We start from the raw sequence: 24328 nt of genomic DNA on the forward strand, positions 1-24328 counted from the left end.
CACTGGCCAATGCCAGGCCAGTACTCATGTCTGCGAGCAAAGGTTTTGGTGTAGAAAACACCACAGTGACCCTCATTTTACAGCTGTAAGACTTCCTGTGGCATACTCTCAGGAATAATCAGCCTGGGAGCTGCTTCATCCATGGAGAGGAAGAGGGGTCCCATCTAAGACTGAGAGATGATGGTGCAATACAAAGTAGTTATGAAGTGGATCAGAATCACAGCCCAGAGTATAAAAAGACTAGCACTGCTGGACGAGGTGGACTACGTGCTTTAGAATATGGTCGGCCACTTTTTCTGTGGCAACTTAGACACTAGTGATTGGAAACCCATGTTTCACTTGGCAGGAGGAGATATCTAAATGAAAACACATGAGCTCCTCTCAGTCAAACCTGGGGCCTGAGCCAGTGGTCAGCCAAGATAAGGCATCCACTTTGGAAATAACGAATCTAACACCTTCTGGTCCATAAAAAGTTGGAATTTGGAACCATACAAGGAAGCATGAAGTTTGGCGATGGCAGTCAGAATGACCAGAGCCTTCATTTTCTGCATGAGAGTAATGGACCTGTACTGGACTGAGAGTTTTGGAGGCAAATGCCAGTGGTTGGACTGAGCCATTGGCATTAAATGGGAGAGGACTGCCTCATGCTGTACTGTGAAGCATCCATAGCCAAAACCAGTGGTTTATTGGGATTGAATGTTGCTGGCCATGTTGCCAACCTGAAGCATTCTTTCTGGGTGGTGAAATCCTGATCGCATATCAAAGATCAAACAAAGGAAGCACCCTTGTGGAGAAGGAGGTAGAATGGTATGCAATGGTGGATGCACCAGGAGTGAACCCATGGTACTATAAAATTGTACCCAGGAAAGCATGCACTTCATGCACTGACGAGGGATGCAGTAGGTCTGTAATGGCTCTGACAAGACTCTTCACTGGTTGAACATCCTGCTGTGAGATGGTCTGGCCCAGTTAATAAAGAAATTGTTGGAAAAATCTGGACTTCTGCAAATTGCAACGCAGAGCCATGGTCGAGAATTTTTGAAAAAGGATGCGGAGATTGTATAAGTGGTCAGTCATAGTACATCCAGTAATGCCAATGTCATTCAGGTAGTTGCAACAGTTTGGAATAGTGGATGTGATCTTGTTCCAGTTAGCACTGAAAGTCAGGTATCATTGAAAAACTGCAGGGTCCCTTGCCACACCAACATCAACTATTGGAATTGATACAGGTTGAAAGGTACGTTAAGAACCATGATATGCTTGAATTTCTCATCCAGGGCTAACAGGTGATATGCTTTGGAAAGGTCAAGTTTATAGAGGAATCGACCCCCTTCTAAGTGTGTGAACAGTTCATATGAACATGGCAATGGATATGTGTTGACCACAGACTGTGAATTCATGGTGATCTTAAAATTATCGCAAAGTCACAATTTACCAGAGGGTTTCTTCATAGTGAAAAGGGGTAGTGTTAATTCACTAGAAGGAACAGGAACCACTACTCCAAGAGTGGCAAAGTCTGTGGTGCACCCGAGGTTTTCCTCAAAGATATCCTGAAACTCTGAGCACAGTGATTCCAATCGTTGATAGAGGAATTCCGCAGATAACAACTGTATCTAGTCTGTAGATGAAAAGGCAAAGGTCTGAGAGGCAACAAACCTGAAAAAGTTTGCTGAACTAGCCTGGACAACAATAAAGGTAACAGGCCACGTGACTGATTTATAGATATCTTCAGCCAGGAATCTGCCAAGCAAGGGGATTTGCTGCTTACCATATTCTCAGAGGCACCTGTTTACCAGTTATACAGTGGCGTAGAGCCAAGGTCTGAATATGTTTGGGCATTAAGCAGGGAAACCACCCCACTGGTGTCTACATCCTGGCACAGCTGTCACAAGAGAACCAAAACGCTGATTAAAAGCTCCTTGGAATCCTGATTGGGAACCAACCCTGAAGATGACACTTCCTGGATATCCATATCCATGTTCTCTAATGCTGTGTCCTGTGCAACTGAGTGGCAGACTGCTGCAATGTGGCCTTTTTTCCCAACAATTACTCTGATCTGTTATGGTGGGAGAACCAAGATGCAACAGAGAGTGGTGGCTGGAATGTTGTTTACATGCTTGCAGAAGCCACCTGCTCGATCAGCTTACACCGACACTGTGTTGACCTCCCTGGATGCATTGGATGCATCCAGGCCATCCAGTACAGCCTTGATGTTGTGCCAGGCTTCCAATTGCTGACCTGGTGGCATGTGAGACCTCATATGAATGGGCAATTGACAAAACCCCTTTGTGGGAGGTGTTCTCTAAATGGAGGGTCATTAGGAGGACTTCCTTATTTGGGGCAGAGTGTATGATAACATTGTGAACCATGCCGCCCGTGTATGATTCTTTTGACTTGGACATGACAAAATGGCACTTGCAATTAAGGGTGTGGAAGGTTGCAGCCCAGACAAAATAAGACTCATGGGGTTGCTTCTTGCAATTTGTAGAATTCAGCTCTAGCTGCCACAACATGCATACAGCAGTAGTAATAGAAAGACAACACTGAACAGAAATTGTCAAATGACAGTGAGGAAAGTTCCTGCAATGGGGCCAACTGCTGCAACATCTGATACAAGGTAGGAGAAATCTATGACAAAAACAGTGCATGGCTAACCTCCACATCTGTAATGTGGAAGGTGTGGAAATGCTGCCGTAGGTGGTGTTTGCACACCTCCCAATCTTCCACCACCTCTTCAGATGGTGGACGGGGGGGAAGGGGGGGGGGAGGAACAGAGGAGTGAACACAGCTAGAGACAATGAAGGTTCAGAGAACAACACTGGCAAAACCTGTTGCATGACCATGATGCACTAACATTTGAAGCACAAAAAAAAAAAAGCTTGAAAATATGACCATATTCATCAACAATGTGTTTTAACCACAAGAACATGTAGACTATATGGACACAACAGTGTTATGTCCATAAGTAACTTGTTCATGATGGCACTTGTCACAGAGTGGCTACATTACTAGTTCAACAATCCTAGTCAGAATGTCAACCTGTAATGAGGGTGGGACTGTCCAAGCCCAACTCTGTAAGCTGTCAGCTGGCCGATAGAGTGCATGGAGGAGAGGTTGCACACATATCCATTTGTTACAACGTCTGATAGTTCTAACATCTGCCAACTCCTATGGCATGTCTTACAACTGCTCACCCAGATCTCAGATGTGGATTCTATGCAGGTCACTACAGTAATTCTACATAAAATTGGTATATTGTTGTCCATATGCTACAGTTTTAATTAAAAGTTCAGCCAGTGTGTTAAAAGCAGATGTGTTAACTGATAGTATTTATTTAATGTTTCATATTAATTTGAAAGAAGTACACAGATGCCATTGCAAAAGAAACCTAACTTTACTTCTACTTATTTATTACAACTAGTGCTGTACAAATTACAAAATGTACAGTGTATCAGACTGTTTTAATCCTGTATCTTGGGCAGTTTATGTTTTTCTGATTATCTCCATCTCTGAATTGAACTGTTTGTCATTGCATTTTTCCTTCTATCAGGGTAATGATCTTCTAGGAGAAGACTTGAATACTTCTTGTTCCTTGGAAGAGACCCTACAGCAAAAAGTGAAAGAAAAGAAATTGAAAACTGCCAGAAAGAGAAAAGAGGAAATATTAAGTCTTTTGGAAGATTATCAAGCTAATTTCAAAAATCTTTTGGAGAGGTATCATTAGTTTAAAATAAAAAATTGAATTCTTATAGTAATGTTTGTGTTTTAATTATAAGTCACACAATATCTATGGTGAAAGATTTATAGCTGATGCTCTTGGGGCCTCAGAATTTTTGGTTTAAGATGTAAAGTTTTCATATCAATCTGAAGCCATCTTGTCTGCCTGCTATCTGTCATATGCCTATTACATTACTAACGTCAGTCAACTGACATACTTTATGATGCACCTTATTCACTACCAGCTATATAATTGTATTTGTTGTACTTTCATATACTGATATTGTAGTTATAGACATCCTACAGGCTATTCTTCCAACAGTACTAACATCTCCCAGATGTATTTAAAGCTCATTGTAAATTATTTTTACCATGCTTTTATTGTATATTCAACAAATATTTTTCATAACCATGAGGAAACTTGCAGCATACTGATTTATTGGATATGGAAGACCCAGGATGATACGTAGTCTAGTTATCAGCAGTTTTTAATGACAGGATTTGAGTAACTCTTTTGAAAGGGGGAGCAAGTATTTAATCCACTCAGCCTCTAATAGGATAATCTTTAAAGTGGTGTTTTGAAAATATGTTTGGTAAAAAAAGGCATAGAATGAAAATAACTAAAGATGGAAAGAAACACATTGATAATATAGAATAAAAAAATGGGATGTCTTTCGGAGAGAAAATTCTTCTTCAGAATTAACAAAACACACACATACACACAATTGAGGTCTTCTGAAAACATCCAAAGTAGTGATAGGTGGTTGGAAGGCAGAAAATGTTAGGCAGAGAAAGAAGAGTATTGTATTACATTCCTTTTTTATCATTATGTTATTCTTTTATGTTGCATTCATATTAATAAACATAAACCATTGTCTGAAGATTTGATGACTGTAAACATAATTGATAACTGTAAACATATTGGACTTTGCTGGGTTGAAGCAAACAGAATAAAGTGATATAGAATGACACCTCTGTGGCAAGTTAATTAAGATTATTTTATTAGTAATGTCTGTCTTTCATCTTTGTCCTTTAATGCCTCACACAGTCATATCAATAGCGATGTGCAGAAAATAGAAGATTTTTCATGAAGAATATTTTTTTCAATTACCTATTCTGCAGTTCTTCCGGCAGACACTTGTTGCTCATTAGTATAATCTAGTAATTTACGACTGTGATGATCCCCATTAATGTTTATGTAAATCTCTCTCTCTCTCTCTCTCTCTCTCTCTCTCTCTCTCTCTCTCTCTACTTTTACTATATATTTATGTATTTTGATTTGTTTCAAACATTCACAGATAACTTCTAGCTTTTTCTTACAAAAGAAAATGTACTATAAAAAAAATATTAATGTCGCCAAACCCACTAGTGGAAGAATTACAGTTAAATCATGTAGCTGTTTCTCAAAAATGTACTAAGGAAATTATAAATGTGAAAGTATAAAGAATGATGAATTTGACTCTGATCACTACATCTCTAAAATCAAGATTAACTCCTACCTAACAAATAAAAAAAATCACAAAAACTAATAAAATATAGTACAGACAAACTTACTGTAACAAAAGAAGCAATTCAGCAACATAAAGATAACATTAGAAAAGGTGAACGCGGCAACTGGTCAGAATTATCTGGAAAAAAAAAATATTCCTGTTGCACAGAAAACATTTGGGTTGAGCAAATAGAAAAATAAAGTAATGTGGAATGAAATATATGAAGCTTTAGCAGAGAGGGCCAAAAAATGAAAAAAGTTAAATGCTCAAGAAAAATTGAACACTATGGCCAATTTCAACTGCAAGGATAATTAGAACTAAAAAAGATTTTGAAAACAGGAAACTTGCAGCAATTGATGAAAACTTTTCGAAAAATAATACTCGTGATTTTATCAGACATTTAAGGGCAGACTAAAGAGTACCAAATACCAAGTGTTTGTTTCTTAAATAAAAATGACAAACTTGGCTTAGGCAACACTGAACACTGTGAAATACTTACAACATATTTAATCAGCTTCTTAATTGCCAAGAACCAATCCATAAGGTGGAATTCTCAAACACTCATGAAAATCTAGAAAAATATTTGCTTCTAGCTATCAAAAAATTGAAGTAATTAAAAACTAAGAAAAAAAACAATAAAGGTAGTGGAAAAGACTCTATTATAGTGGAATTTTTGAAATGCCTGTACCAAAAATTTAAAAAATCTAAAATGAATCTTTGAAGAAATCTGGAAAATGGAAAAAAATCTCAGGAGAGTGGAATGCAATGTTGATACATCCGCTTCAGAAGAAAGGCAATAAACAATACACTAACAATTACAGAGGAATTTCTTTGCTACCAGGTGCATATAAAGTATTTTCCAAGATTTTATTAAGCAAACTTGAAACAACACTAGACAGTCATTTAGGTGAATGTCAAGGTGGTTTTAGGAAGGACATACAATGTTCTGAACAAATATTTAATCAGGAATCAGTCATTTGCCACTGATTACTAAATTCAAAAAGTATTGTAGTAATGTTTGCCAATTTCAAGAAGGCCTTTGATTCTGTTGACAAACAAACTACTTTTAAAATAATCTGAGAATTTCATATAAAGTCTAAACTAGCAAATTCTATACATGAAACACTTACAGACACAGTATCTGAAGTGAAATTTATGTGAGAAATATATCAGACCATTGAAATAAACATGAATGTATGGCAAGATGATGGCATATCACCAATTCTATTTAATTGTGTCCTAGGAAAGGTAGTGAGTATTTCGAATGAAAAAGTAAATGAATATAAGATTTCATCAATAAAGTTGGGAAGAGGAAACAAAGATATTACAATAAATTGTCTCACATTTGCAGATGACTTTACTGTACTTCCTGATATCGTGACATCTACTTTAACACAAATTAATCTTTTAGGAAAAATAGTTGGTAGGATCAGCTTAAGAATTTCTGCAGAGAAAGCCGAATTTTTTTTACAGACATTAAAACTAAATGAAAATTTCTCAAATCTGACATTGGTCAATTTGAAAAGTTTAAAAAATTTTAATATCTTGGGGAGATAATCCAAGAATCCTCAGTGGGGTTATATGAAGTCATTGGTATACAACACCCCTTTAGAAACAGAAGAGGAGTTGGTTGATAGGATCTTAACTGTCTGTCTCGTAGTAAAACAGATAACAGGGATATTTAAGAGAGAGCAGAAAACTTTTACATTCTGTTTGCATCCAAGTGGTTAGCGTCATTACCTTCAGTGCAGAAGGAACCAAGTACAATATCTGTTACCACCTAATATTTTTTCTGAGATGTAAGAGGTCTGTAATGGAGTTTGCTCAGCCTTGTACGGAAAAATGAGGAGCTGCTGGAGTAACCATAAGGATTCATCTACTGACAATAACTCCTAGAATGATCAGCAACATGCTAACCTCATGTCCCATGATTGTAGGTCACTCCTTGCACAGCCTTGTACCCAGCAACCAGCCAGTTAGAACAGATCTAAGCTCTGCTCCATGAGTGGTGTTTACATTACATTCGCATTTGCATCACATGCATTACAAAATACACTCCTGGAAATGGAAAAAAGAACACATTGACACCGGTGTGTCAGACCCACCATACTTGCTCCGGACACTGGGAGAGGGCTGTACAAGCAATGATCACACGCACGGCACAGCGGACACACCAGGAACCGCGGTGTTGGCCGTCGAATGGCGCTAGCTGCGCAGCATTTGTGCACCGCCGCCGTCAGTGTCAACCAGTTTGCCGTGGCATACGGAGCTCCATCGCAGTCTTTAACACTGGTAGCATGCCGCGACAGCGTGGACGTGAACCGTATGTGCAGTTGACGGACTTAGAGCGAGGGCGAATTGTGGGCATGCGGGAGGCCGGGTGGATGTACCGCCGAATTGCTCAACACGTGGGGCGTGAGGTCTCCACAGTACATCGATGTTGTCGCCAGTGGTCGGCGGAAGGTGCACGTGCCCGTCGACCTGGGACCGGACCGCAGCGACGCACGGATGCACGCCAAGACCGTAGGATCCTACGCAGTGCCGTAGGGGACCGCACCGCCTCTTCCCAGCAAATTAGGGACACTGTTGCACCTGGGGTATCGGCGAGGACCATTCGCAACCGTCTCCATGAAGCTGGGCTACGGTCCCGCACACCGTTAGGCCGTCTTCCGCTCACGCCCCAACATTGTGCAGCCCGCCTCCAGTGGTGTCGCGACAGGCGTGATTGGAGGGACGAATGGAGACGTGTCGTCTTCAGCGATGAGAGTCGCTTCTGCCTTGGTGCCAATGATGGTCGTATGCGTGTTTGGCGCCGTGCAGGTGAGCGCCACAATCAGGACTGCATACGACCGAGGCACACAGGGCCAACACCCGGCATCATGGTGTGGGGAACGATCTCCTACACTGGCCGTACACCTCTGGTGATGGTCGAGGGGACACTGAATAGTGCACGGTACATCCAAACCGTCATCGAACCCAACGTTCTACCATTCCTAGACCGGCATGGGAACTTGATGTTCCAACAGGACAATGCACGGCCGCATGTATCCCGTGCCACCCAACGTGCTCTAGAAGGTGTAAGTCAACTACCCTGGCCAGCAAGATCTCCGGATCTGTCCCCCATTGAGCATGTTTGGGACTGGATGAAGCGTCGTCTCACGCGGTCTGCACGTCCAGCACGAACGCTGGTCCAACTGAGGCGCCAGGTGGAAATGGCATGGCAAGCCGTTCCACAGGACTACATCCAGCATCTCTACGATCGTCCCCATGGGAGAATAGCAGCCTGCATTGCTGCGAAAGGTGGATATACACTGTACTAGTGCCGACATTGTGCATGCTCTGTTGCCTGTGTCTTTGTGCCTGTGGTTCTGTCAGTGTGATCATGTGATGTATCTGACCCCAGGAATGTGTCAATAAAGTTTCCCCTTCCTGGGACAATGAATTCACGGTGTTCTTATTTCAATTTCCAGGAGTGTATGTTGTTGTTCATGTCAACAAGATACTAAATATTATTTCCCACAGTTAGATCCTTATCTGAAAGAATTCAGTTTAGGATCTTCTACCACTTGTACAATTTTGATTCTAAGTTTTGGGGACAATCTGTGCATTTTGATTAATTTGATGAATCACTTCCCTCTTTCAAATATTATTTTGGAATAGGCCATGCCTGGTAAAGGACCATACACCAATTCTGTGGACAGATACTAGATCAACTTCTGGCATTTTCCATATGTGGTTTGACTAACTTCACAACACCATTGAGGTGCAACTGGCTGTAGTGCTAAAAGTACAATTTCTTGCCAGTAGTTCCATATGCTGTCACTGCCAGGTCAGTATTGGTGCCTTATGCCCCTGTCTTGTCCAACCTTCTTACTGCTCCACTACAGGTGGATGATGCTCTCATGGGAAGTCCTGACACAGTGACCCCATTTTTTTACTAGTTGAATGAGCTCCACACCAAGCTTTAATATAATTGTAGGTTGGTATTCTAATAAATTCTGTAATTGAGGCCCCACACCAACTCCATAGATACTACCTGTTAAAATTTCAGTGTTTTCATATTATTGTAAAATTACTGTTGAAATTGTGTATAGTGGCAATAATTCTTTTGTAACTTAGAAAATTCTGAAAAGATTAAAACTGTGTGTCAGACCGAGACTCGAACTCGGGACCTTTGCCTTTCGTGGACAAGTGCTCTACCATCTGAGCTACCCAAGCATGACTCACACAGCTTCAATTCCACCAGTATCTCATATCCTACATCCCAAACTTCAGAGAAGCTCTCCTGCGAACCTTGCAGAACTAGCACTCCTGCAAGAAAGGATATTGTGGAGACATGGCTTAGCCACAGCCTGGTGGTTGTTTCTAGAATGAAATTTTCACCCTACAGTGGAGTGTGCGCTGATATGAAACTTCCTGGCAGATGAAAACTGTGTGCCGGACCGAGACTCAAACTTGGGACCTTTGCCTTTCGTGGGCAAGTGCTCTACCATCTGAGCTACCCAAGCATGACTCACGCCCCGTCCTCACAGCTTCAATTCTGCCAGTACCTCATCTCTTACCAATGGCAAAAAAAGCTGTTAGGAAAAATCAAACAGTGGAAAATCTGGGATGGAATAATGACAATATTATGGAAAGTATTAATTGCTGTTCACCTTGTAGCAGATGACTCAATATCTCCATTATGTGGTGAGTAGCAATCTACCCTTTTCATAATACTGTCAATATTCTGACCTGGATTTTCCATTGTTTGATTTTGCTTACAGCTTTTATTCCATCATATAAACCAGTGCTGTTTACTTTTGTTACTATTTTTTAATGCTACTGTACTCATTGTATGTTGTTTTCTATATCTTCTTTTCTGCATTCTACATGTTGCCTTCCAAACCACAGAGCACTCCATTACTTACGTGTTTAGTAGTCTTTGTGTGCAACTCAACATCTCCACTATATGGTGAGTAGCAATTTACTCTTTTCGTAATGTTGTCGTTTAGATTAATATTGTGTTTGACACTCTCTGTGAGCAAGAAATTTCAGTAACATTTGCCATTTCAACATGATGATTCGGTTTCATTTGTTGTGCTGTATTTTGAGTATTTTCTGTGAAAATGAATGGTGAAACAGTTCACAGTTCACAGAAGCCCTACCACCAATGCTCTCAGGAGAAACAGTTTTGGCTTTTATTGTGTGATACATTCAAACAGGTCCAATTCAGTTGCAAGATTCAAGGTATGGAGCATTAAATAAGGATACTATTTATGCTAGAAATTCATGATTGAAACAGAGCATATTTCCTCCACTCTCTACAACAGAATTGTATGGTGTAGAGCTTAATTGCTTCCGTTATCAGTAGAGCCATCTAAAACTGGTCAAAAATTACTGCAGAGATAGTACATGTTATTGTGAAACTCTGATCACCATCCACCTATTCTTCTCTGGTTTTATGTTTGATTTTCATATACTTTGTTGGCTAAGTAGAAAATTATAGTGAGAATTATTGTTTCTAACAGGAATGACAGATTGCCAGTATCACAAAAAATTCCACATTCACATTTTGAGATTGACAGAAGAATAACAGAAGACATGGAGATGGATTTCCAGAGAGAAATTGATCTTGTTAGACAAATGATGGAATTCAGAGTGGAGAAAAGTCGTGTTGCACTGGAGAAAATAATGGATTTCTTGATTGCCTCCCCTGAATCATTTGTCATAACTTTGTTTGCAATAAAGTAAGCAGACACCAAAGTATTTTGTTATTTCTGTGTTGTACAGGTATTAGAACTTGACACTGAAATTGTGCTTTATTTTGTTGTATGGTGTGCATCCAGTACTGTAAAGTAAGTCATACCACAGTGATGATACATACTGCTATTTCGATTACAGCTCTGTATTGCTCTTTAACAAATTAATAAAATAGTGTGATTGTGAATGACATTTGGATTCAGTCATTCTGTTAAATAACTTCTTAAAGATCTACATTTCCCACTTTTTAATTTTCTTTAGATTATTTTGGGTTGATAAAGCTCAAATTTTCCAAATAAGACTGTACCATCACTTCTATGTGAATATTATACTGGATTTTAAGTAAGTTTTACAAACTATTACAGACACAAGTGGGAAGTATCAACAATATGTCAACAAAAACTGGGAGCTGACTTTCATAAAGCAAAAAAAGCTGTCGAGCAGAAGATGAAGGAATTTGAATTGAGAGGTATGTTTTGTATGCTCAACATCTCATTTTTAATATGATTTATTCAAATTTCAAATGCTGACGATAGTAAGTATGATTTAAGGACACTAAACTGCAGGGTCATGCACTGTCCAGTGGTATATGGAGTATATATATTTCATCAGCACCCTCTTTAAATTTTGAACATCAAGTTAAAAAGAAATAGAAATTTATTTCTTGTTCAGGACTCCAATGTAGCTATGTGTCAAATGGAATAAACATTACAAAAATCTTTGACAGAAGTATGTGTATGAAGTAATGATAAGTGTAAAAACACTACTCACAAGGAACGTACAATGAACTGGTAGAGTGAGCAGTTAACTCAGATATAGATGTTCCATCCATCTCCACATGTCAAGAGCTTATTTTCTGTGTATGAAAACCAAAAAGAAATAGAGAAAGTAAGAATAAGAGCATATGTTATCCAGGATCAGGAGCAAGAGAAACCACTTATCAACAGTGTTATATATATATATATATATATATATATATATATATATATATATATATATATATATATATATATTAAAAATAAAGATTCCAAGACTTACCAAGCGGGAAAGCGCCGGCAGACAGGCACATGAACAAAACACACAAACACACACACAGAATTACAAGCTTTCGCAACTGGCAGTTGCTTCGTCAGGAAGGAAGGAAGGAGAGGGAAAAATGAAAGGGTGTGGGTTTTAAGGGAGAGGGTAAGGAGTCATTCCAATCCCGGGAGCGGAAAGACTTCCCTTAGGGGAAAAAAAAAAAAAGGACAGGTATACACTCGCACACACACACACACATATCCATCCGCACATACACAGACACAAGCAGACATATTTAAAGGCAAAGAGTTAAGGGCAGAGATGTCAGTCGAGGCGGAAGTACAGAGGCAAAGAAGTTGTTGAAAGACAGGTGAGGTATGAGCGGCGGCAACTTGAAATTAGCGGAGGTTGAGGCCTGGCGGATATCGAGAAGAGAGGATATACTGAAGGGCGAGTTCCCATCTCCGGAGTTCGGATAGGTTGGTGTTGGTGGGAAGTATCCAGATAACTCGGACGGTGTAACACTGTGCCAAGATGTGCTGGCCGTGCATCAAGGCATGTTTAGCCACAGGGTGATCCTCATTACCAACAAACACTGTCTGCCTGTGTCCATTCATGCGAATGGACAGTTTGTTGCTGGTCATTCCCACATAGAAAGCATCACAGTGCAGGCAGGTCAGTTGGTAAATCACGTGGGTGCTTTCACATGTGGCTCTCCCTTTGATTGTGTACACCTTCCGGGTTACAGGACTGGAGTAGGTGGTGGTGGGAGGGTGCATAGGACAGGTTTTACACCGGGGGCGGTTGCAAGGGTAGGAGCCAGAGGGTAGGGGAGGTGGTTTGGGGATTTCATAGGGATGAACCAAGAGGTTACGAAGGTTAGGTGGACGGCGGAAAGACACTCTTGGTGGAGTGGGGAGGATTTCATGAAGGATGGATCTCATTTCGGGACAGGATTTTAGGAAGTCGTATCCCTGCTGGAGAGCCACATTCAAGGTCTGATCCAGTCCTGGGAAGTATTCTGTTACAAGTGGGGCACTTTTGGGGTTCTTCTGTGAGAGGTTCTGGGTTTGAGGGGATGAGGAAGTGGCTCTGGTTATCTGCTTCTGTACCAGGTTGGGAGGGTAGTTGCGGGATGCGAAAGCTGTTTTCAGGTTGTTGGTGTAATGGTCGAGGGATTCAGGACTGGAGCAGATTCGTTTGCCACGAAGGCCTAGGCTGTAGGGAAGGGACCGTTTGATATGGAATGGGTGGCAGCTGTCATAATGGAGGTACTGTTGCTTGTTGGTGGGTTTGATGTGGACGGATGTGTGCAGCTGGCCATTGGACAGATGGAGGTCAACATCTAGGAAAGTGGCATGGGATTTGGAGTAGGACCAGGTGAATCTGATGGAACCAAAGGAGTTGAGGTTGGAGAGGAAATTCTGGAGTTGTTCTTCACTGTGAGTCCAGATCATGAAGATGTCGTCAATAAATCTGTACCAAACTTTGGGTTGGCAGGCTTGGGTAACCAAGAAGGCTTCCTCTAAGCGACCCATAAATAGGTTGGCATACGAGGGGGCCATCCTGGTACCCATGGCTGTTCCCTTTGATTGTTGGTATGTCTGGCCTTCAAAAGTGAAGAAGTTGTGGGTCAGGATGAAGCTGGCTAAGGTGACGAGGAAAGAGGTTTTAGGTAGGGTGGCAGGTGATCGGCGTGAAAGGAAGTGCTCCATTGCAGCGAGGCCCTGGACGTGCGGGATATTCCCGCACGTCCAGGGCCTCGCTGCAATGGAGCACTTCCTTTCACGCCGATCACCTGCCACCCTACCTAAAACCTCTTTCCTCGTCACCTTAGCCAGCTTCATCCTGACCCACAACTTCTTCACTTTTGAAGGCCAGACATACCAACAATCAAAGGGAACAGCCATGGGTACCAGGATGGCCCCCTCGTATGCCAACCTATTTATGGGTCGCTTAGAGGAAGCCTTCTTGGTTACCCAAGCCTGCCAACCCAAAGTTTGGTACAGATTTATTGACGACATCTTCATGATCTGGACTCACAGTGAAGAACAACTCCAGAATTTCCTCTCCAACCTCAACTCCTTTGGTTCCATCAGATTCACCTGGTCCTACTCCAAATCCCATGCCACTTTCCTAGATGTTGACCTCCATCTGTCCAATGGCCAGCTGCACACATCCGTCCACATCAAACCCACCAACAAGCAACAGTACCTCCATTATGACAGCTGCCACCCATTCCATATCAAACGGTCCCTTCCCTACAGCCTAGGCCTTCGTGGCAAACGAATCTGCTCCAGTCCTGAATCCCTCGACCATTACACCAACAACCTGAAAACAGCTTTCGCATCCCGCAACTACCCTCCCAACCTGGTACAGAAGCAGATAACCAGAGCCACTTCCTCATCCCCTCAAACCCAGAACCTCTCACAGAAGAACCCCAAAAGTGCCCCACTTGTAACAGAATACTTCCCAGGACTGGATCAGACCTTGAATGTGGCTCTCCAGCAGGGATACGACTTCCTAAAATCCTGCCCCGAAATGAGATCCATCCTTCATGAAATCCTCCCCACTCCACCAAGAGTGTCTTTCCGCCGTCCACCTAACCTTCGTAACCTCTTGGTTCATCCCTATGAAATCCCCAAACCACCTCCCCTACCCTCTGGCTCCTACCCTTGCAACCGCCCCCGGTGTAAAACCTGTCCTATGCACCCTCCCACCACCACCTACTCCAGTCCTGTAACCCGGAAGGTGTACACAATCAAAGGGAGAGCCACATGTGAAAGCACCCACGTGATTTACCAACTGACCTGCCTGCACTGTGATGCTTTCTATGTGGGAATGACCAGCAACAAACTGTCCATTCGCATGAATGGACACAGGCAGACAGTGTTTGTTGGTAATGAGGATCACCCTGTGGCTAAACATGCCTTGATGCACGGCCAGCACATCTTGGCACAGTGTTACACTGTCCGAGTTATCTGGATACTTCCCACCAACACCAACCTATCCGAACTCCGGAGATGGGAACTCGCCCTTCAGTATATCCTCTCTTCTCGATATCCGCCAGGCCTCAACCTCCGCTAATTTCAAGTTGCCGCCGCTCATACCTCACCTGTCTTTCAACAACTTCTTTGCCTCTGTACTTCCGCCTCGACTGACATCTCTGCCCTTAACTCTTTGCCTTTAAATATGTCTGCTTGTGTCTGTGTATGTGCGGATGGATATGTGTGTGTGTGTGTGTGCGAGTGTATACCTGTCCTTTTTTTTTTTTTCCCCTAAGGGAAGTCTTTCCGCTCCCGGGATTGGAATGACTCCTTACCCTCTCCCTTAAAACCCACACCCTTTCATTTTTCCCTCTCCTTCCTTCCTTCCTGACGAAGCAACTGCCAGTTGCGAAAGCTTGTAATTCTGTGTGTGTGTTTGTGTGTTTTGTTCATGTGCCTGTCTGCCGGCGCTTTCCCGCTTGGTAAGTCTTGGAATCTTTATTTTTAATATATTTTTCCCATGTGGAAGTTTCTTTCTGTTTTATATATATATATATATATATATATATATATATATATATATATATAAATAAAACAGAAAGAAACTTCCACATGGGAAAAATATATAGTGTGTACATTCTAACTTATAAAAGTTTAAATGTGCATTCTCTTAATATCATAATTGAAGTCTACAGGTAATTGCCACACCCTCTCCCTTAAAACCCACACCCTTTCATTTTTCCCTCTCCTTCCTTCCTTCCTGACGAAGCAACTGCCAGTTGCGAAAGCTTGTAATTCTGTGTGTGTGTTTGTGTGTTTTGTTCATGTGCCTGTCTGCCGGCGCTTTCCCGCTTGGTAAGTCTTGGAATTAATATATATATATATATATATATATATATATATATATATATATATATATATATATATATATATATATATATATATATATAAGGAACATATTGACTTCTCATATTGTGGAAATAAAAACTTCGGCCAAAGAATATTGAGTAACAGAAAAATAACAAAATGATATTATGAAATCAGAGGGTAACATGTGTGTATTACAGTATTAGTCTGTTGGCCTTTGTAGTTGGGAAATTGGTTTGCAACATGAGTTAGGTTCCCATAAATCATTTGCTGTCAATTCTTCTATTGTTTCTCACCTTTGCAACCCTCCGTCCTCTCACACCAGTAAGTACTAGTAGTAAGATGCTCAGACAGGAATATAGTGTGTACATTCTAACTTATAAAAGTTTAAATGTGCATTCTCTTAATATCATAATTGAAGTCTACAGGTAATTGCCACCAATAATATCCATTGCCTTAATCTCTCATGTCTTTTAACTAGTCACACTGGTATTTATATATTTGTAGATATTGCCTGTAACAGCCGTCTGATGGTAGCTGTTGCAGAGCTATAATGGAGCATGATTTTCTCACATTGTCCTACTAAGCAGTTACTACTGGAATTTACACACCTGGGTCCAAATATTCTGATATATTTTAGAATGAATGGGTAATGAGGTACTCTTTTGGTTTGTTTTTTAATATTTTGATATTTACAGCTCTTTTAACAAGCAGAACTTTTATTCCCCTTTCAGTACTTTTCATGCAGCTAGCTTCATAAAAGATGATGGTGTAGTCTAGTTTTATACAGTAATCCATTATATGTACAGTAAGAGGACACATCACTGTGAGAATGATTGAAAACTGTTAAAAAGGCCAATGTGGCCATGTGTGTGTGTTCTGTTGGACTGCAGGAGTGAGCATGACCAGGCTGGCATGTGTCGACAGCTGAGGAAGACTGGAAGCCTCACTAGGCAGAGCTCAGTGAGCCATGTGGGTCTCATGGTGTCATCAGTAGATGGCAACAGTTGTCGAGCCTCAGTGATTGGTAGACACTTTGAATATGAGAGTTACCAAGTCTGCCGTATGGTTAGAAGGTAAACATACGCTCTGTCTATGTGATTAGGCAAACATGCATTTCTGCCTGTTGGCAAAAAACATAGAGAGGGCACTGCCATGGCTGAATTGAGTGACCAGCACAAATGGTAAAGAAGACTAAATTCATTAAAAACTACCTGATTAGTTACAAAGAAGCCAGTAAAATGGTTACAAATACAAACATATAATGAATGCATGTATAAAAATGCATCCTCAATCAGAATAGTAGTTCTTAAGTTATTTAATACTACATGTTTTGTTCTAGAACAAACTCTGGAATTTAATATCTTGATGATCCCGTAAGTAATTTTCAAAAACAAAGTGATTGAGCAATTCAGGGTATCAGGGGATCATAGTAGATCCTTTGTAAACCTTACCTACCTTAAACTACAAGCTGGAAAGTGCATTTTGTGCATAAAACATGAATTTTTACCTAAACAATGAATAAAACAATGAAAATAGTGGCAGCATTACGATGCAAACATAGATAGGAATGTATGAGTGTACTTACTTTTAATTGTTTATAGTTGTTAACTACAAAACATCGTAAAGTAGTGTTTACTATTACAATTTTTTTCTGAAAAAACTATTTAATTTCAAGAAAAACTAAAAACAGCCACAGAAAGCTAAGGAAATCTGATTACAAACTGATATATGACACACGTGTACAACAATAAATGTATAGTATTTTTTAAGTATGCTGTGGAAGGCAGAGTTAAGGGTGTAAATAGGCTACCACCATCACGTGCGGGGCCTTGATTCAGATTTGGAGGAGGAGATGAGCAGTCGGCTTTGAGGTCTAAGCGATGCAGTATGTATGATTTCATGTCTTATGTGTGTCAAAAGTTCTCTAAGTGTTGAATCACAGACTTGTAATGTTTGCATGTGTCTCTACCGAGCACTGACATATTGTAACTTGTGAAGTTTAAATATTTTGCATTAGGTGTACTAGTCTGAACTCTAGAATTTTACTGCAGTTATTTGCAAGTGGTTGGCATTTGGAATTGAGCTAGTTCACAATTGTGTAACTGAAACTTTAAATGTGCATGAAATGAACTTTGATTTATTTTTTGAGGTTTTTTTTTTTTTTTTTTTAAAAAAAAAAAACAACCTAGAAGTGTACATGATACATAATGTGAGATACTGCTGCATTGCAGTTTAAACTCTCACTCAGACATTCATTAATTCAGTGATAAAGAATTATTAACCTATGATAAGTGTTATAGTAAACTAAATAAACTGAGTTTTGTTACTTGTTAAAAAATGCTGTGAGTAGTGAACATTATCTTTCACCACAAATCCCAACCTGTATTTATTTGAACATGTGATGAGATTTTTGGGTTAATGTGACAAATGTATTTGGTTGACTCCTAGACATTAGCCTTGCCAACTCGTAGAAATGCAACAGTGTATTTGGGGGCCTTATTAACAATGACATTCAAACTTTCACTTGATAATTTGTACAGGTGCATGCCCTAAAAGTTTAGAGAACCTTTTTTTTTGTGGGATCAGCAAATTAGATAGCAATTTGTGCATCATAAACATTTATCTGTTACATTATGTATTACTTGTCAGTGGCCAGGACATGTGGATTTTCCTGAAAATGTGACCTGGGCATCTGTTTACCTGCTAGCCATTCTACATATTTGGTAATTATCATACTCAGAGTGTCTGCCAGTCACTGAGGTTCAAAGGGTGCTGCCATCTATTGATGACACTGTGAGACTTGTGCGGCCTACTGAGCTCTGCCCAGCATGGCCTCCACAATTCCTCAGCTGCCAAACATGCACCAGCCTGGCCATGCTTGTTCCTAATGTTACAACAGGATGTGTGCGCATGACTGTGTCTGTCTTTTTAACAGTTTGCGATCATTCTTTCAGGGATACATCCCATGAATGGTTACAGACATTACTGGCTTATTTGACAACTCAAAGGTTTTCTTTATCACTTGGGTAAAACATATACGATTAGTTTCTAGGAGTTCTTCAGTTGAATAGAATGCAATATAGTTTAGCCAAGTTTGTAATAAATTATTATATTTTTTCCCGGTGCTGTATGAACTGAGTATGGCAACTTACAGAAAAAAATTATTTTTAATTATTTATAGCTATTGATTATAGCAAGTCTTAAGGAAGACAGAGCAAACAAGCGACTGTTTCAGGTATTGTATGCATGCACATCTTATCTCAAGTTAAATTTTCTTAATCATTAGTGCATGCAATATTTTGTGTAATGTAATTTCTTGTACAGACATCTTTTATTAACCTGACACGTTCCACATCATTACGAAGTGTCGTATTCATGATCTATGGAACAAGTATTAATCTAATCTAATCTAATCTAATCTAGATGTTCTCTAGCATATATCAGATAGGTGTAGATGGACAGGCTGGGCATTGTGATTATGCCAAGACATTTAAAGCCATTTGTGCAGGATTGTCAGGTTGCTAATCCTAATAAACATGTGATTGGTTTCTTCTGCAGTATGGAAATACATTTAATTACTTTGGTATTACCCTATATCAGATATCTGTACTGGAAGAAAGCAAAGCAGGAATATCAACTGCTTGCTCTCAGTTTCTTAATTTGTACAATTAAAAAAGTACAAAAGTGAGTGTGCTGTGCACATGATTCATGTGTCCTCTGGAGAGATTTTGGTCTATGATCAGTGCCAGTAATTTACTGTTTAAAATTCTGGCCTGAGCTGCCAGAGTTGGCAGTCATGTGTGAGTGAGGTGTGCTTGCTTGTGAGGTGTGCTTGCTTGTGTGTATGAATGGTGTGTGATGCCCTGTTTCTCTTTTGCTGATGATGGCTGTGGCCGAAAGTTTTGTATAAGTGTCTTTTAATAGTGCCTGTCTGCAACTTAATGTGTTTTCTTTATGGTTAGTAGCAATCTATCTTTTCCACTTTGTTAATTTCACTGTTTCATTTTCATTTATAGTTGCCTTGAAATTAAAAATGATTCATTCTGTTTTTGTATTGTTAATGTGCGGCTGATTGGGCTGACACCAGTAACTACTCACTTGCATTTCTCTTTGTTATCTGATACACTTTGTGTAAATTTTCTCCTGTGGTTATTTGAGTCTTATCATCAGCATGTTGTACATTCTTCTCTTCCTTACTTCGTCCAGCCACAACTGCATTATGACTAGTATGGTACTTCTCCAGATTCTTGGAGAACCTGGCCTACCGAAATATAGACCATTATTAAGATGGGGTCCCCACTCTCAAAGGCATTTTATTGAATGATATGGCTAGATAACCACCCACACCTGCCCCCCTCCCCCACTGAGTACCCTTTCTGTTTATGTCTAGTGTAATTGTATGGTCAATTGTGACACCATTTTTCAAAGTGTTTATGTATCATGTGTCTGCGGTGAGACTTGGGTATCTGCCAAGTATTCACCTTGGTGGATGTGGAAACCATGTAAAAACTAAGTGCTGGATTTGACCTAGGTCCAGTGCCTCTCCCAGTGTCCTGGAAGTAGGCACTTTAATATGCTTGGCTATATGGGTAGGTATAGTACATTCTTACATGGTATATAATTCAAAAAGAAATCAAAGTAGACAATGAACAGGAAATATCCTCTTTTTATTGAGAGTATTGTTTATCTCTGCTTATTTGCATATAAAAGATGTAACCTACTGGTTAAATCATTGTTGACATTCCAACCTGGAGTTTAAATTGTTTTATTTGAATAAATGGAGTGATTTGTCTTCAATGCCACAGTATCATATCTTTTTGGCCATTATGTTGTGCAATGCGGAGTCAAATTCTTTGCTTCAATCAATAAGTGTTCCACACATGGACAGCCTTCTTTAATGCCATTCACAAACATTATTCATCAAAGCTGCAATTGCTGTTACATTTGACAAGCAATACCTAAATCCACACTGCTGTTCATTTAAAATTTTGATGATTTTAAAATGGCTACTATATATCTGTTTATGCCTTCAGGTTTTTTAAGGAGACTAGTACTCTTGAACAGGTTCTGTAGTTATTTGGAAGTTTCTTTATTGCCATTTTTGTACATAGGGAATGTAACTGTGAGCTTGAGACAGTTTGGAAAAAATTCCTTCATCTAGGACTCTGTTTGAAAGTGAGAAAAGTTGGCTTTGGTTTCCCTTGCTTTAAACTTTGTGATAAATTACTGAGCCCAAAACAATCTTCTGTTTTGGAATTGCTTAGTTTGTTTATTGATTTGTAAACATCATTCAAAGAGATTGAGATCCAAGTAAATTCCTCAGTTCTTGTCTGTTTTGCACACATGAGGAAGGCTCCTGCATATGGGGTAGAATTATTGAATGGAGTGGTGAGGCTGACACTATTTACCTTGTTTTCATTAAAAGTATCAAGGTCAATTGGGATACTCAGTTCTTGTCTGTTTTGCATGCATGAGGAAGGCTCCTGCATATGGGGTAGAATTATTGAATGGAGTTGTGAGGCTGACACTATTTACCTTCTTTTCATTAAAAGTATCAAGGTCAATTGGGATACTGTTTTCTTTATTAAAATTATTATTTTCTCCTTTAATAGCATTCCATTCTGCTTAATAGTTCTTTTTTACTTTATTTCAGCGCAACTAAAGGGCACATCAAGATAATAACTTCTTTTTCTTTACTTTCATCCTTCCCCAAAACTCTTTCATTCTTTCAGAATGAACTCTTCTCCTCTGACCATTTGACTTGAGTTGTTTTTCTGCTTTTTCTTCTGGGAAAACTCTGAATTTCTTGACTGCTTGTAGTCTGAATTTGTCTTTGTTGAGAAAGGATCCTTTCAGTCTGCATTTCTTTTAACTACTTTTTTGTCTTGCCTTGCTGCCTATTTTCTTTGTCTGTTTTCCTGGTTTGGAATAATATGTGGAACTTATTTGCTAACATGTCTTCTTTCATTCTTCCACATTTTTCTTATTCCATCTGTTATTTTAGGGTGGAATGAGTATGTATCCTCATTTGGTCTCAAAACCCAATCCCCATCTCTGTTTTTGACTAGATCTTTTATTTTTGACAAGATTCTTGTATCTGGTTTTTGCAAATCTTCTAATCCTATTTTGCATCCAGACAGACAAGACAGAAGATCTTCCTGCTTGTCTAGCTGTCTTGTCTCTATGTGAGCATCACATAACCATAGGGTTAGAGAAGTTAAACGTAAAAGATTTCACTCTAACATCTTACTCGTATAGAACTAACATGGGAAAAGGAGTCATTACATATTTTAAGACAGAACACATATTTAAAAACATTAAAAAAAATAGATTTTGTTGTAATCAGCACATAGAAGTGTATGCTAGTGAATTAATACTGCAAAGTAGTTCACTTTTAGTTGTAACTATTTATAGATTCCCACTGGGAAATTTTGAACTATTTATGAAGAATATGGATTCCTGACATTGCTCTCTGTGAGAGAGCAGTAAGCACTTAATAATTTGTGGTGATTTCAATGTAGATTTTCGAAAGGACTCTTATTGGAAAAAATGACCAAGAGAGCTTATATGTATATTACAATTTGTTCTATTTTTACTTCTTTTTCTTGTGACTTTGTTCAGTATTTGCCCAGGGTTTGCCTGATTATTAATGAGTTTGGCATGGTTCATGTAGGGGTGGCTGGGTGTCCTTCCTGTTGTGACCTCATTGCTCCCTGGGATAGAATATGTGTATCCCAACTGTCGGCATGTAGTACTTTCATGTGAAAGTGAGCAAAAGTTGTCAGAATGTATGCAAATTGTGTAACTGAGGTGGGACATGGGTACCTACCCAATATTCACATAGTGGGATGTAGGAAATCACCTAAAAACCACATCCAGGCTGGCTGGCACACTGACCCTCGTCATTAGTCCACTGGGGTTGGCACACTTTCCCAGCCAGGAACAAGTATTTTGACATGCATGTCTATCTGGGTGGGTTATTCAGATCCTACACTTTGATCTCAATAATCGACTTTCTAAGATGGGTGGTTAAAGGCAGTAGGATTCTGATTGATAATATTTTCGTTAATGCCACACACACACACACACACACACACACACACACACACACACACACAAAACAAACAAAAAAACATCTGTATAACCAGTAACAACAAATCCTCTCTCTAATCATGATGCACAGTTAGTTAGGATAAATGAGATAGTGCTGCACAGTATAGATACTCCTCAGTGGAAATCAGGTAGAGGAATTAATGATTCCAAGAAAAAATTTAAGAATAGTTTTCAAGAGATGACGTGGGATGAAATCTGTAATGAACAAGATACTGACATAAAATATAAACTACTCCATGATAAATTAATATCATTATTTGAAAATAGCTTTCCACATAAGCTAATCAGAAAGGACATTAAACAGCCATATAAAGAACCATGGATCACTGGAGTGATTACAGTATCTTGTAAATGGAAAATAGAATTGTATGTATTGGCAAGATCTAGTAAAGATCCTGTTCAAAATTACTAAGAAAAGTTATTAAAAATCAAGGAACATGCACATTCTGTCAAAATCAGTAGTTCTGCAACAGACTTAAGGCTATATGGAATGTAGTAAAATTAGAGACAGGACAGAAAGCCACAGAATGGTTACATCCCTGTTAATTTAAACTGAAGGGCTATAAATGATTAGTCACAGGTTGTAGATATGTTTAATTAATTTCTTAAATGAAGATGAAGATAAAGGCACAAACTGTGGGATCCTGCCCACTCGTCTCTTATAGGGTGCCTAAAGGATGCTGCTTTCTCGGATAGCTAAATAACAATTCATGAAAGTCACATTAATTGGTTTTCATTACAGTAATTGAATTGATAATACTTAACTGTGGGTCACAAGAAACTGGCAACATGCAAATAAGTCCATGCAATTTAATCACACAACTTCATATGGGTCACAAGTCACGGCTCTTCTAGTCCCAATCAACTAGTGTGGGTCTACTAGTGCCTCTCTTCTAGTGCATGGTTTCTGTTGCTCTCTTCTAGTGTGCTTCTTCTACTGTCTGGCTGCAGCTAGTGGGCACATCACTTTTGTTCCCTTCATGTAGATGCCGCTCCTGTCTTAGTGATGTCCTAGTCAGCGCGCTACTGGCTGACATCATCTCACAGCCCACCTTACTGTATCATTCTTGATCTCTGTGCCAGCTCTTATTGTTATGTGGGAACACAAACAGTATGTTGAACAAGCAACTTACATAAAATTGAATTACAACGGTTGCCCAGAAAGTAATGCCCCACATTTTTTTTCTCATTCAAAAACAATGCTGTGAATGTGAAACATCGAAGATGTATTATTTGAAGTCTCCTGAGTGAGAGTGACAATATACCGTCACTTCTGACCGATAGCATAGCTGCAGGACAGTTTCAAAATGACGTCTGGGAGTGATGTATGTTACAAGCAATGTGCCGTCATTGAATTTCTCACTGCAGAGGGAGAAACTATGGGATATT

The 24328-nt window shown here is 39.7% G+C and overlaps 1 long non-coding RNA gene across 1 annotated transcript in view; it reads right to left on the reverse strand.

Annotated features, from left to right (window-relative positions):
* Nucleotides 1–3280: 3280 nt before the first annotated feature.
* Nucleotides 3281–24328, reverse strand: part of LOC126279116 (uncharacterized) — a 30600-nt gene continuing 9552 nt past the window's right edge. Inside the window, exons 2-3 of the long non-coding RNA XR_007550786.1 lie at nucleotides 5272–5345; nucleotides 3281–3604 (exon numbers count right to left, since the gene is read on the reverse strand). This is a non-coding gene — a long non-coding RNA (uncharacterized LOC126279116). The remainder of the gene's footprint in view (nucleotides 3605–5271; nucleotides 5346–24328) is intronic.

This window comes from Schistocerca gregaria, chromosome 6 (genome assembly GCF_023897955.1).
Source record: "Schistocerca gregaria isolate iqSchGreg1 chromosome 6, iqSchGreg1.2, whole genome shotgun sequence".
In the NCBI taxonomy this organism is placed as follows: domain Eukaryota; kingdom Metazoa; phylum Arthropoda; class Insecta; order Orthoptera; family Acrididae; genus Schistocerca; species Schistocerca gregaria.